This window comes from Myotis brandtii, unplaced genomic scaffold, assembly GCF_000412655.1.
Source record: "Myotis brandtii unplaced genomic scaffold, ASM41265v1 scaffold53, whole genome shotgun sequence".
NCBI lineage: Eukaryota > Metazoa > Chordata > Mammalia > Chiroptera > Vespertilionidae > Myotis > Myotis brandtii.
This window is the reverse complement of record NW_005369942.1, coordinates 1,012,570-1,023,819: the sequence shown is the minus strand read 5'-3', so window position 1 is coordinate 1,023,819 and position 11,250 is coordinate 1,012,570.

Genomic DNA, 11,250 nt, shown 5'->3' with positions numbered 1-11,250 from the left:
TATTAGGCTGGTGGGGGCGGGGAGGGGGCAGTTATTGGTGACCAGGCAGGCAGACAGGTGAGCGATTAGGAGCCAGTGGTCCAGGATTGTGAGAGGGATGTCCGACTGCTGGTTTAGGCCCGTCCCGGGGATTGGGCCTAAACCTGCAGTTGGACATCCCCCAAGGGGTCCCAGATTGGAGAGGGTGCAGGGTGCAGGCTGGGCTGAGAGGACACCCCTCCTCCCCATGCATGATTTCATGCACCGGGCCTCTAGTATACAAGTAGTATGTGACACACCTGAAACTAATATTATACATGTTATACACTTGAAACTAATATAGTGTTATATGTCAATTACATTTCAAATAAATAAACAAAAGTTTAAAAAAGAGATTATAGTTTCCTATAGGTTGTTAATCCATTTTGTAATTTCTAAATTTATTTTTTCTCTCTTTTTTTATTCTTTTTTTGATGTTTTTTCTTTATTGATTAAGGTATTACATATGTGTCCTTATCCCCCCACCTGGTGTCCGTGTCCATTGGTTAGGCTTATATGCATGCATACAAGTCCTTTGGTTGATCTCTCCCACTTACCCCCACCCTCCCCTACCTTCCCCCTGAGGTTTGACAGTGTGATCCATGCTTCTCTGTCTCTGGATCTGTTTTTGTTCATCAGTTTATGTTGTTCACTATATTCCACAAATGAGTGAGATTATATGATATTTATCTTTCTCTGACTGGCTTATTTCACTTAGCATATAATGCTCTCCAGTTCCATCCATGCTGTTGCAAATGGTAAGAATTCCTTCTTTTTTACCGCAGTGTAGTGTTCCATTGTGTAGATGTACCACAGTTTTTTAATCCACTCATCTGCTGATGGGCACTTAGGCTGTTTCCAAATCTTAGCTATGGTGAATTGTGCTGCTATGAACATCGGGGTGCATATATCCTTTCTGATTGGTGTTTTGTTTTCCCTCTTTTTTTTCTTAACAGGTTTGCTAATGGATTATTTGTTATTTATTATTTTTATTGTTTTCTTTGCTTTCAGTGAACCAGCTTTAAATTTTTTTATCAACGCGAAGAGCCGGAAAAGGTCTGAGATTGTACCCTACATTCGCACTGACGAGTTAGTTAGCTGGTAGAACACAGGCGCCTCCCAGGCCTGAGAGAGCTAGAGGATCAGCATTTTTGCCAGTTCCCTCACCCCACTTCCCACACACATGTGGACACCACAGCACCTGCTCACATAGCGGGTTGGGTTAGAGGAGAGGCATCTGAACCCTAGGCTTAGGGAGCTTGCATCTTTTATAATGGACAGTAAGATGCCTGCCCGTGGCTCTGGGTAGAGGCGCTCTCTCTTCCAGCACTGTTTGCTCCCCAAATCTCCTTGAAAAGACAGCCCAGAACAGCAGCAGCCAAGCCTCTGTGCTGGGTGTGCAGAAAGGCAACCCACATGGCCATTGTCTCCGACAACGGATTCCAGGGATTTTTTTCAACTGCATTATATTCGGCTTTCATTTTTAATTCTTTTCTTAGATTTTAAAAATAATTTTTTCCCCAATCTTTTTGATGTAGATAATCACTTCCTTCAGATTCAGTCTTAAACTACAAAGGTTTTACGATGATGACTTTTCCTCTGAGCAAACCCTTGATTACATCTCAGGTTTTAATACGTGGTGTTCACCCAACCATCATTTGCTAAATTATCTAGCTTTTCTTTTCTATTTACAGAAGTCAAAGGTTTTGAACAAAATCCACCAATCACCTTTGGGTCTCCTTGCTCTCTTGGTTTACTCTGGGCGCTACTTGTAGACTAAAGCCATGAAGCGCTTTTGAACAGGATCTCTGTGACTTGTGTGCTAAACAAGGTTACAGTGTACTTCATGGCCATTTAAGAGGAAATGGAATTTGGAAGATACAGGTTCAAGTTCTGACTTGGCTACTGCCTGCTGGTAATCAAATGAACTACCTGCAAGCCTCACTTTTGTCCACAGACGTAGGATTGAATGACATTACCTCTAATGTCCTTTTCAATTTATGGCTCCAAGAGATTTGGAATTAGTTTCAATTAAACTGGTTCCATAGTTTCGAGGCTGACTTGTTATTGAGGCAGCACAGCCCAATAGAAAGATCCCTAGTCTCAGGAACTGGAAAAGCTGAGTTCAACCCTTGCCACGGGCAAGCAAACGCCTTGGCCTGCTCACGTGTTTTCTGGTGTAACACAGAAGAGAGAAAGTCTTATAGCCTTGGGGGCCCTGGTCCTCCTCCGTTGTAGCAAGAAGCCAGCTCAGTTGGTCAGAGTTGGCCGATGGAGGAAGCAGCTTACGCTGGCCAGGAGCCTCCCCTTTCTCACAGGCTCCATCACTACAGTGTTATCTACCAGTAGATGAGGCCACGCTTCTTTCTCCAACGCCTGCAGAGCACTGAAGGCTCTGAGCCGCTGTCTTGGGATCTCTCCATGGTGCGTCCGACCTCTTGTGCTGAGTCCCACACACCTGTCTGGTGGACAATGGGACATCAGAGCCTCCGCACTCCCTACTTCTAGGCTTGTAAGTTGTTCCTCGTTAAATCCTATGTTTAGTTTACACCATGTACACGGTTAGCATGTGTGCTTCTCTTCTTTTTGCACAACCCATACTATTTTTTATGGGTTCCTCACCCGAGGATATGTTTTTATTGATTTTTAAAAATATATACTTTTAATTGATTTTAGAGAGAGAGGAGGGAGAGGGACAGAGTGATAGAAACATTGATGACAGAGAAACATGAACATCAACTGGCTACCTCCCTGTATGCACCCCCTTCCCCTGGCTGGGGATTGAGCCCACAACCTGGGCATGTGCCCTGTCTGGGAATGGAATCGGTGACCTCTTGGTGCATGGGTCATTTGCTCAACCACTGAGCAACACCAGCTGGGCTATATTTATTGATTTTTAGAGAAAGAGAGGAAAGGAGAGAGAGATAGAGAGAGCGTTAGAGAGAGAGAGAGAGAGAGAGGGAGATTGGTTGCCTCCTCTGTGAGCCCTGACCAGGAATTGAACCTGCACCCTAGGTATGTGCCCTAATGAGGAATTGAACCCTGGTGTACAGGATAACACTACACCAACTGAACCACAATCCATATTATTTAATGAGCATATTAAGTGCTTTACACAGTTCATCCCATTTAATCCCCATAACAAGCTTGATAGTTAGTATATTATCCCCATTCTACAAATGGGACAAGCCTAGTGCTCAGAAAAGTTAAACAATTTGTCCAAGGTCAATCTGTTGGAAGAGGCAGAGCGAGAGTTTTATTCCAAGTCGTTTGGGTGTCATAGACAATTTTTCTAAAAATGGTACTCAAGGGTCTTATTCAAACAAAATCAATACACTATGACAAATGTTTTAATGGAAGAAGGTAAAGTGTAAGGGAGACCTTTTCTAATTATTCCAGAAGCACCATACAGACTAGCAGCAGTCCTGATGTCATATGACCATCTCCTAGGGAGCAATTAATACCTGACGATAAAAATGTATATGTTTTAAATGTTTCATTCAAGACACATTTAACACGCATGAGAAGGCGAAGCAGGGCTCAGAGGGAAGGAGGGAGGGCAGGGCCAGAGGTGGAGCTTCAGAGAGCCCAATACATTGACTTCAGAGTCTGGAGCATTCATGATTCGCTCAGTTCCTCACTCCTTCCTCGCTGCTCTGTTGACTCTACTTCCCAGGTCTCATAGGAAAATGATTGGGAACTAGTGTGCTATGGGCATTCCATAGCACTGCTGCCTGAAGAAAATGATTTGTTGTCCTGTTGTTGAGATGGAAATCTGTGACTAGGAACATCCTATATAATAAAAGCCTAATATGCAAATCTACTGAATGGTGGAACGACCGGTCGTTATGATGCGCACTGACCACCAGGGGGCAAATGCTTAATGCTGGAACTGCCCCCAGCCTGCAGGCCCTAGGCCAGCCAAGGCGGGTAGCAGCGGGGCCCCCCTCCCCCATTGCCCCGCTGGTCGCCCTGCAGAGGGAGGCAACTGGTGGCAGGGGGGTGGCGCCAGGCTGGCCAAGGTGGGTGCCAGCGCCCCCCCCCCAATCTCCCTGCCAGTTGCCCCACAGATTGGCCCTGATTGCTGGTCAGTCCTGGGGACCCTGCCCATGTACGAATTTCATGCATTGGTACTCTAGTCTGTCTTATAAAGAAATGTTCATTTTTAAGAAATTAACTTTATTATGTTTCATGAGCTAAAAATGACCCATCGGATCCATAGTGCTTCAGACTCCCATGTGGGGAGGGGGTAGAGATCCCCTACCTGCCTACCAGCATTTTGTTACAAAATATCCTCTAATTCTTTTCCATAAGGCTCAAATGTCCTACTTCCACATGCTATTTTCAGTTTTTGTGAGCAAAATACTCTTCTGAGATCTGCCAGCACTCATATGAACTCATTCCCTTCTTTTCTCCATGGCTGGGCATGGCATTCTCTGGGGTCCAAGTAGGGCCCAGTCCTCTAGATTCTTCCTTGACTCATTTTGCAACTGGTTTAAACAGATTATCACTTCAGGGCAGCCAGCAGTCCTCAAAGTGTCCCCAGAAGATTTGCAATAGCAAATGTGTAGAAACACTTTCAAGACCCAGATATGCACATGCATATGTCCACGGCTGGGCGATGTGTCTAAACAGTGAGGTGAGTGTTCACAGTGGGCTTGTGAAGTAAAGCACAAGGCTTTGCTGTCACACTATATATAAATCCACACACCTAAATGCAGCGGCATGCAGAGCCACAGAGAAACACAGGCACAGAGCCACACAGAAATAGATACATTACTCAGAGAGAGCTGATGGATGCATGGAGGCCTTCCTGTAAGAAGCATACAAAAGCCTTCCTAGGCTGATGAGTTAAAAGGATGCCAGGAACTGGGAGGAAGGTAAAAGTGGCACCAGCTCAAGAAGATAAGTGCCTTTGGAAATAAGTTCACAGTCAAAAGCAAAAGAATAGGGCCCTGGAATTTCATGTAAGTATCATTCCTGGATTGGAATCTGGGACCGAAATAATTCCAACCATCTGATTTGCTATGATTCCTCAGCACTACTAACAGAACTGTGATCCGCACAGAAATGTGCCTGGCAGGAAAGTGGTTTTATGCAAGTTGTATGACTGTTACATCTTGAATTAATGTCCTTTAAACCTACGTATTTACCATTTTACTGATTCCAAGTTCTTCCATATTAGCCTTTTGATAATTAATTTGGTTCTCTGGGAGGTCTCTAATTACTGCTCACCTCAACAGAAACTTAGTAATTCCAAAGACAGTTCCTGTTGATTTTTGTGTGTGTGCTTCTTAGGGAAATATTAAATCAGGCATATCTCCCACTGCAAAATAATAAATGTATCCTGGTGGTGTATAAATTGGTCTCCTGAGAGTTTGGTTATTATAAATTCATTCAGTAGAATTTGAGCTAAGAAAACTGAGTTTTTATCTTTAACATCAGCCAAAACAGAGCTTCCTCAGGGAATTCACCCTAAACCTCGTGAGTAAAGAAGAAAAAAGAAAAGCAAACAAACAAAACCAAACCTCCAGTGCAGCAGAGAAAGGGACAATCTAAAATAATGGAGTCAATACGGAAAAAGAGAATGACTCCAATATTTGGGTAACAAATCCTTTTGCAAGCCACGTGGTTTCTAATTATTTGCTTTAAATTTTATTGAAGAAGAACCTAATCATATTTTTAGCTGGTAGGCCATAAAAAATAATGTTAGATATTAGAACACTGTGTGATTATTGGCCTGAAACTTGGAAGGTATTGAGAGAATTAAGTAAAATTCCACAAAACACATTCCATTTTTACCCACTTATTCATGTCAACAATATTCTTTGGTGGTTGTGTCTATATAAAAATTTTAAAAAAGAATTCATAAAGAAGTTTGTATCATTTAGCCATAATTAACATTAATTAAAAAACTAGAACTAACTGAAAAAACACACAACAATCTTATTAAGAGATACATTTTCAACAAAATTTTACTTTTCACATTTAATAAATGTTTTTGTTTTGTTAAATTGTATGCTACTAATAATTTTAATAATAACAATCTGAAATAAAATTTTTGTACCCCCAGATCCTAATTGTTACAGGAAGTTTAAAAAAATTTGTATTTCAAATTCTATACATATATTTATGGCAGAGATACATGAAAGAGTCATCAATAAAATACTGTAAGAATAAAATATATTACATTAGCACACCAATTCAAAGGAGGAAATAGAATGGAAGTGAAAGCTCTACGAGAAAAAGGTACAACACAACATTTCCAATTGTCAAGAAGAATTTATTTTTGTGGGTTTTTATTTTGTGTGTGTGTTTTAATTTTTATTATTTCAGAGAGGAAGGGAGAGGAAGAGAAAGATAGAAACATTAATGATTAGAGAGAATCATTGATTGGCTGCCTGCTGCGCACCCCCTACTGGGGATGGAGCAGGAAACCTGAGCATGTGCCCTGACCTGGCATTAATCCATGACTTCCTGGTTCATGGGTCGAAGCTCAACCACTGAGTCACACTTGTGTTTTTAAAAATGGATATTGTGGCATTCAGATTGCTGGGATTTTATCCCACTGGATGCATTTAAAAGAGTGACATGAAGATTTTATTTTAAAATGTCAATATTTATAATACACCAGGACCGCGTTGCTCAGGGCGCCCCTAGATAGCCTCAGGAGGGGGCCGGCCACCAGAAAGACCAAGTCATTAGAAGGTTGGAACTTTCAGCCCCACATGCTGACTTCTGGGAAGGAGGAAGTGGGGGCGGGGTGGGAGGGTGAGGCTGCCAAAGCTCTACACAACCTCTTGAGCAAGATTCAATGAGCTTCTGGGTTGGTGAAAGCATCCAGGTGTTATGTACCTCACCCTACGTACCTCCTCATCCATATCCCTTACATCCTTGAATGTAAGTGAATGTTTCTCTGAACTCTGTGATCCAGTCTAGCAAATTAATCCATCCTGGGGGGGGGGGGGGGGGGGTTGTGGACACCTCCTATTTATAGACAGTCGGTCAGGAGCACAGGTGACAACCTGGACTTGTGATTGGTGTCTGAAATGGGGACTGTGGGGGACTTCAGCTCTAACCTGTGGGATCCGAGGCTGTCTCCAGGTAGGGTCAGAGTTGAGTTAAATGTGTAGGGCATCCAGGCAGTGTCTGCTGAGAACTAGAGATTTGCCTGGCGCCGTAGGGAAAACACACCTGACGACCTAACCCAGGGAGATAGGCAAACCCTGGGGACTGAGCGAGTCTTGCTGTTGTTCTGAGGCAGCCATGGTCCACCTGTTGCCTTGGGCCCTAGCCTGATGCCAGGGCTGAAATCCTTGCCATTTCCCATATAGAGAGTATGCCCACGTTGGGGAAGGGAAAAATTCTTCCTTCCCTGCTCCGGTTCTTTCGGCGGGTCAAATAATCAAAGCGACATGAGAGATGGACGAGAGAAAATAAAATTTAATGTTGTGCACACGGGCCGCCTGTACAGGAGAGAACCAGAGACCCCGCATACTCCCTGAGAGGTGCAGGGATGGAAGGGGACTTCCTGAGCGTGGGATCAGGTAAGGCGCCTGGGAGCTTCAGAGCGTCATTGCAGGAGGATAAGAAAAGCGTATGTTCCGTAATTAGTAGCTTGCCCTGCCTTACAGACAGGTCAAAAGAGGTTATCTGTGACAATCTCTTACTGTGGGCAAGGCCTCTAATTCAAAGTAGGGGGGAGGCAGAAGCGTCTCTCGAGACTGCAGGATCTGGGTTGCTCTTAGCTCAGACTAATCTGCATACCAGGGGCACTTCTAGGGGTGCCTCACTATGAGCCCCTGCACCACCTCCTGAGATCAAGGCGGTGTCTGCAAAATGCCAAGAGTTGTTCAGGCAGAAGGAATTCACAGATTCCTGGAGCACATTATTGTTATCTTTGTTTCTATTTAACCAAGGACTGGCCTGGGAGAAAAGGCATTACATCATCCAGGCAATCTCTCATTGGCTGCCCCTTCCCCAAGGGGAGGGTCTCTTTCCAGCTGCTTAGATCTTCTAAGGATTGTATGTATGCAGCACAGAGAACTGTCCTGTCACTTCAGCTTCCAGGTCCAATGCCTCTGATGTCACTAGGTTAGGGCAAGAGAGTGAGGGAACACCAGGATGGGACATTTAAGTTGGCAGAGCGGTTCACCTTGGACTAAGCTGCTCGGAGCCTTGTGTTTTCCGCTTGAAGGTTGCTTTCGGTTTTGCAGCACAACGTTAATTCATGATGCAATATGCACGAGGGACAGGGATAATGCAATTGTGACACCAGCTCTTCCCTTTAGTGTCCGATAAGATGGGATGCAAATGAATTGGTTCTGTCGGTGCATTTTGTCGCAAAGCTTCGCTTTACGGTTCCTGCAAGGATGCTGCTCCCGAGCTTGTGAGTTTCAGGTGCCTTCTTGGTTTTCATTACCCGTCTCCTTTCTTGAAGGTTAATGATTGAAGTGATTTTTAAAAAAGGTCTTATACAACGATGTTGAAGAAAAGGAGGAAATCGTCACAATTTCCTTTCTTTAATTTGATGTTCCTTTTGGATGAGAAGAAGAATGAAAATGACTATCTCATTTACTTGGCGGTTAAAAATCAACATAATTCATCAAAGTCCTGATCATTTGATGAAAAAAAAAAAGTAAAGAATAGAATTTCAAAGGGATTTCATTTAAAAATAATCACTGGGCATGTACCATCATAAAACTTGTCATGGCCTTTTTATTTTTCATTTCTGAGCTCATCTGTAGTGAAATGACTTGGTGACTAGAACCTGGGCGATGGCCTGGGAGACAGAGCTCCTTGGTTCCGGAAATAAGGAAAAGGAGCACACTGGTGTGTAGTCCTTCTCAGGAACCCAGGGCTCCTCTGAGTGGTCTTGTCTGACCCCGGGCACGTTCCCTCCGGTCTGGTGGGGCCTGGTGGGGCCAGGCAGGGCTGGTGGGGCTGGAGGTGGGGCGCCTGACCACCCCTGCTACCTTTCTCCTGGCCGGGAGGAAGCCCTGGGAGGTGCCATGGCTTTTCTGAGGACACACAGCCCCTGAGTCCAGGGAAGCCCAGAGCTGGGAACTCCTGGGAAGAGCCCTGGGTGTGTAAGGCTCTCCCAGGGTCACACCCCGCAGCCTCCCGGGGCCAGTCCTCTGAGACAGGGAGGCTGCAGGGCAGCCAGACCTCCTGCAGCCAGTTAGCTTCGCAGAGATCAGGAAGACCTGACCCAGGATGTGTGTTTTTTCTGTCACTCACATCAGTCTTCCTGGAACACAGGCCAAGTTCACTGCAATGGTGTCCAAAGGCATCCTTCAATAAAACTGTGTTTTGTGAAGAGCTTTACTGTTTTCAGAGAGAGTTTGGGGTGATATTTTTAGATCTGAATGTTAAGAGCCAATATGGTTTTGTGGTTCAAAGCTCAGGCTATGGAGTCAGACTGGGTTGGGCTCCTGGATTTAACGCTTACTAGCTGTGTGGCCTTGTTAGTGAAAACTTGCTGAGCCTCAGTTTACTTTTTTCTTTTTGTAAAACTGGGAGACTAAATCCACATCAAAAGCTTGGTGTATGGATTAAATAAGATCCTATATAATAAAAGGCCAGCGACCATAATGGCGTCATGACCATAATGACCTTCGGCCAGTCGCTATGAGGTGCATTGACCACCTCTCGGTCTCTCCCCCGCATCCCGCAGGCTCTGATTACAGCATGGAGAACAGGGAACCAGGGCGAATGGGGGCGTGGGGGGGTGGCACGGCGGGACTGGGGACTGTTGAGCAGCGGCAGGCCACGGGCAGCGAGCTGCGGTGAGTGTCCAGTGGTGAGCAGTGGCTAGCATCGCAGGGCAGCAACAGTGAGTGTCGCAGAGTGTTGCGGTGCAGGGAGAGGCGCAAGGCAGTGGCAGGGAGCGTCACAGGGCGACAGTGGTGGAGCATCGCGGGGTGGCGAGCATCGTGGAGCATCATGGGGCATCGAGGGGCGGCGAGCGTCTCGGCCCGCACGGAGCATCGGACATGACCCTGATCGCAGCCTAGGCCTAAAGACCCTACTCGCACATGATTTCATGCGCTGGGTCTCTAGTTGTATACAAAATGCTTGGCACAGTGCTGAGCACATAGTAACTTAAATTTCTTCTTCTTCTGACACTACTATTGTAAATCTCACATATTGTTGAAAAGCTCTACATTGCCAAATCCCTCTCTCTCTGCAGAATAACCCTACGGTGTGTGTATCTGGGAGAGCTGGAGTGGAGAAGGAAATAGTTTTCGTCTCTGCTTGAGGAGTCTCTCTGTTGGGCTTTTAGGGGCGGGGTCAAGGCTGGCCTAATTCCCTGGTGTCCCCAGCCCCACCAGGAGCAACCCCGGGGGATGCCGTCAGCTTCAGGGACTGGAGCCTGCAGAGAGCAGTGGCTGGGCCCCTCTTCCAAGGGCTCTGCCCACTGCCCCTATCGCCCCCTGTAGTGTCTGCCATTTGCTGGAATTGGAGACAGTCTACTGGGCTATCATTTTAGAGGACAGAACATTTCCAAGCCTTAAATTATTTTTTTTCTACAGAAGTTTTTCAGCTGAAGACAGTGGAAACTCAGAAGGTTCTGGTAAAGTTAGGCAATAGCTTCTCCCATCAACCTATTCATAACTACTGACGTGGGAGGGTGAGGAGTCCGCCTGGAACACAGGAACCTGCTGACAGCTAAGCCGACTCACCCCCAAGGGCTGTGAGAGTGACTTTCCAGATCTGTCTTCCACCAGGGGAGAAAACGCCTTGTGCCTGAATGGGAAGGCCTGGTGACTAAGGCCTGTGACATTCTGGGGCTCGAGAACCCTTGTGCTGTCAACCCCTGAGTGGAACCAGAGAATGCTCCAACTTCGCCAGAGAAGGAAGCTTGTCTCCAACATGGGGTTCCGGAGGAGTGCCAGCCCACGGGCACCCTGCTGGAGCAGCCACCGGCTTGGAGGGGTTGGGCTGAGGTCCCCTCTCAGCCAAGCTTGCAACTTGAAATACACGCCCTGGGAATTCCCAATGGGCGGGGTCAAGGCTGGCCTAATTCCCTGGTGTCCCCAGCCCCACCAGGAGCAACCCCGGGGGATGCCGTCAGCTTCAGGGACTGGAGCCTGCAGAGAGCAGTGGCTGGGCCCCTCTTCCAAGGGCTCTGCCCACTGCCCCTATCGCCCCCTGTAGTGTCTGCCATTTGCTGGAATTGGAGACAGTCTACTGGGCTATCATTTTAGAGGACAGAACATTTCCAAGCCT